This window comes from Chrysochloris asiatica, unplaced genomic scaffold (assembly GCF_000296735.1).
Source record: "Chrysochloris asiatica unplaced genomic scaffold, ChrAsi1.0 scaffold00010, whole genome shotgun sequence".
Lineage (NCBI taxonomy): Eukaryota > Metazoa > Chordata > Mammalia > Afrosoricida > Chrysochloridae > Chrysochloris > Chrysochloris asiatica.
In genome coordinates, this window is record NW_006408528.1 from 38648929 (window position 1) to 38653535 (window position 4607).

Here is a 4607-nt window from a genome sequence, read left to right on the forward strand (position 1 = left end):
CCGGTCCATGGACAGAATGTTGTGACACCAGAGAAGTGACAGAGGGACAGTAGAGGAACAGCAGCAGCAGCAGAACCACAGCACGAGACAGAGCAGTGGGCTTCCCAGTCCATGGAGCAAGTACAGCTGAGTGACTTTGGGCAAGAGGCTTACTTAACAGAGCAGAGTGCTTCCAGGCATTTAGATGGGGGAGCTAAATTTGCTGAGGAGCTAGAATCAAGTAGTTTGCCCTCCGAACATTTGTCAGCAGCCCTGAAAGAGCTTTGCAACATTGTTGGAGCAGGACAAAGACCAGGTTAAGGGGTCAAAGGCCAGAGAGAGGCCTGCCTGTGGGCCTGGTGGAGGGAAGGCTGTCCTGACTGGAAGAATTGTGTTCTGAGCATTTCTGAGCCTGGAATTAGAGTAAGCTGTTAATTTCCTGAATAAGTCTCACAACTGTGAGTATGGTGTCTCTGAGTTCTGTGTGGCCATTGCAATGGATTATTGAACCCAGCTGAGTAGACGGTGCTGTGGACGGGATAACTGGTGTCATTTGGTGCAGTAACCATCCCCGCAGTCAAGCTACAGAGCAATTCCATCATCCCCCCGAAATTCTCTCATGCCTTTTTATAGTCAAACCCTTTCCCAACCATGCCTTTTTGTTTTGCCTTTTCCAGAATATTATAACCTAAGTAGCCTTTTAAGTCTGACTTCATTCACTTAACCATGATGCATCTGAGATCAGTCAGATACCAATAGTTCCTTCCTTTATGGTAGAATAGCACTGTTATGGACTGAATTATGTTCCCCCAAATATGTGCTTAAATCCTAAACTGTATGCCTGTGATTCTGATCCATTTGGGAATGGATGTCTTTGTTATGTTACTGAAGCACGCTTAGTGTAGGCTGAGTCTTGAGTTAATCTCTTTTGAGATATAAAAGAGAAGGAAATAATGGAGCAAAGAAGAGCTGGGGTAGCACAGATTCCAAGACACATGAAAATCATCTCCAAGGAACCAAGAAGCAGAAACAAAATGTTCTCCAGCGCCAACAGAGAAAGGAAGACTTTCCCTAGAGTTGGTGCTGCTCTGAATTAAGATTTGTAGCCCCCTAACCTGTAGTGGCACTATGGGTTAATGCATTGGACTGCAAAGTCAGTTTGAACCTCAAGGTTGATGGTTCAAGCTCACCAGTCGCTCCTCGGAAACCTTATACAGGGTTGCTATGAGTTGGAGCTGACTCAATGGCACCACCACCACCAACAATCTGTGAGAAAAGTCCTAGTGTGGCACTATGGGTTAATGTGCTGGACTGCAAAGTTAGTTTGAACTGCAAAGTCGGTGATTCAAACTCACCAGCTGCTTCTCGGAAACCCTATACAGGTTCGCTATGAGTCAGAAGTGACTTGATGGCACTTAACAACAACAACCTGAGAAGATACGTTTGCTTGTTAAAACCACCCACTTGTGGTATTTCTGTTAGAGCACCACTAGATGACTAAGGCAGTATTCCACAGTTTATCCACTCAACAACTAAAGTTCATTTGTTTTTTTCAACTTTTTGATAATTATGATAAAACTGCTATAAACATTCATGGACAGATTTTTGTGTTTAAACAAGCTTTAATTTCTTTTGGATAAATACGTAGCAGTGTGTTTTCTGGGTCATATGATAAATGTTATGTTTATAAGAAACTGCCAATCTGCTTTCCAAAATGACTGTACCATTATATGATACATGTATGAGAGTCCCAGTTCTGTATCCTCGCCAACAATTGATATTGTTAGATTTTTTTCCCTTAGTTCTAATAGATATATAGTTATATCTCATTGTAGTTTTAATTTGCAATTCTCTGATAACTGAGATGTGTTTATTTACTCTCTCTATGTCCTCTTTTTTAGGATGTTTGTAGCAGTTTCTTTCCAGTTTAAGTTGTGCTGTATCAGCAAATGAAGATCCTGAAAACTTTACTCCAACCTTGTCATCATGGGTCAACTTGACTTTGAGGAGGCAGCTCTTTCCCAGTCATATTTTGAGTGCCTTCCAACCTGCGGGACTCAACTTCCAGCACGATAGCTAACAATATTCTGGTGCCTTTCATAATATTTCAATAGTCAATAAATACTCTGGTGTTATCAGACAGTGTTCTACTATTATTCATAGATTTCCAGTGGCTAAGCATTCAAAAATAGTCTGCCTTTCCTTATTCCTAGTCTGTCTTATTCTGGAAGCTGAACTTAAACCTGTCCACCATGGGCGACCCTGCCAGCATTCAAAACACTGGTGGCATGGCTTCCAGCATTACAGCAACAAGGAAGCCACCACAAGACAACAAACTGACAGACCAGTGGTGGAACACTGAATGTACAAAGTATGAATCTAGGAAAATTGGAAGTTGTCAAAAATGAAATGGAATGCATAAACATCAGTGTCCCAGGCATTTGTAAGCTGAAAGACTGGTATTGGCCATTTCGAATCTGACAACCACATGGTTTACTATGCTGAGAATGACAAATTGAAGAGAAATGGTGTCACATTCATCATTAAAAGATCATTTCAATACCTATCTTGAAGTATAATGCTGTTTGCGATAGAATTCTATCCATACGCCTACAAGGAAGACCAGTTTATACCACTATTATTCAAATTTATGTACCAACCACTAAAGCCAGTGATAATGAAATTGAAGAATTCTAACAGCTTCTTCAGTCTGAAATTGCTCAAGCATTTAATCAAGATGTATTGATAATTACTGGTGATTGGAATGCAAAGGTTGGAAACAAAGAAGGAGGATCAGAAGATATGGCCTTGGTGCTAGAAATTATACTGGAGATCACATGACAGAATGTTGCAAGACCAATGAATTCTACATTGCAAATACCCGTTTTTTTAGAACACAAAAGCATCTTTATTGCAATAAATGAATCCAATGGGTATCCAGCACATGTCAGCTGGTTAGTGTAATAAGAGCCTTGACCACAATGCCATGTGCTCCCATAAGCTCTGTTCTACTGCTGCTCTCGGGATCTCCAGCTCTGTCATTATTAGCTCCAGATCATCTTTCCTTTCGGTGACTTTGCCAGTTCCTTCTTCCATTCCTGTTTGGTCTTTCTGTTCCTTGGACCACCTGTCTCCAATCACAGATACTCCACATTGGAACTCTGGATCTCTTTCCCTGCATAGTCAGTGACTCATTCCAGGTCTGCCGCACCACTGTTGTGCTTTCATGGCTTCTCAGGAGGCCGCTCTGGGCCATTGGTGTCAGTCTCCAAAGTCAGTTCTCCATCTCATTCAGTGGCCATGTTGATCCCTGCAAATACCTTTTTTAAAACAACATAAAAAAGTGACTTTACATATGACCTCACGTGGAATACACAGAAATTGAATTGACTATATCTGTAGAAATAGACAGTGGAAAAGCTCTATAATGTCAGCCAACACAAGGCCAGGGGTAGACTGAAACAGACCATCATTTGCTCGTATGCAAGTTCAGACTGAAGCTGAAGAAAATTAAAACAAGTCCATGAGAGCCAAAATACTACCCTGAACATATCCCACCTAAATTTAGAAATCATCTCAAGAACAGATTTGATGCATTAGTTACTGATGACTGAAAACCAGAAGAGTTGTGGGATGACTATAAGAACATCATATAGGAAGAAAGCAAAAGGTCATTAAGATGAAGGAAAAGACCAAAGTGGATGTCTCCGAAACTTTCTCTCTAGGGCAGAGATGCTAAAGCAAATGGAAGAAATGAGGAGGCAAAAGAAAAACAGAAAATTACATAGGTCAGCTTGAGAAGACAGGGTCAATTATTACAGTGAAATGTGCCAAAATCTGGAATTAGAAAACCGAAAGGGAAGCCTATGCTCAACATTTTCCCAATCTGAAAGAATTGAGGACAAAATTCAAGCCTAGGCTTGCAATACCAAAGGAATTCTGTGGGAAAAATATGGAATGATGCAGAAAGAATCAAAAGAAGATGGACACACAGACACTGTATCAAATAGAAATGGTTGATGTTCAACCATTTCAGAGAAAACATACGATCAAGAGCCAATGGTACTGAAGGAATAATTCCAAGATGCACTGAGGGCATTGGCAAAGAACAAGTCACCATGAATTGATGAAATACAAATTGAAAATTTTCAGCACACGGATGGGGCACTGGAGGTACACACTAAGTTATGCCAAGAAATTTAGAAGACGTATCTGGCCAATTGATTGTTAAGAGATCCATATCTGTGTCCATTACAAAGAGAGGTGACCCAATAGAAGATGGAAATCACCAGAAAATATCATTAGTATCACATGCAAGTAAAATTTTGCTAAAGATAATTTTTAAAATGGCTCCAACAGTACATTGACAGGGAACTGCCAGAGGTTCAAGTCAGTATCAGATTAGAATATGGAATGAGGGATATCACTGCTGAAGCCAGATGGCTCTTGGATGAAAGTATCATATATCAGAAAGGTATTTCCTTGTGCTTTGTTGATTATGCAAAGACTTTTAATTTTGTGGATCATGACAAGCTATGGACCACTTTATGGGGAATGAGTATTCCAAAATACTTAATTGTGCTTGTAGGGAACCTGTACATAGACCATGAGGCAGTTGTTCAAACAGA

At 40.5% G+C, this 4607-nt stretch overlaps 1 pseudogene; it reads right to left on the minus strand.

Moving 5' to 3' along the window:
* Positions 1-2926: 2926 nt before the first annotated feature.
* Positions 2927-3281, minus strand: LOC102829637 (annotated as a pseudogene).
* Between the last annotated feature and the right edge of the window lie 1326 nt (positions 3282-4607).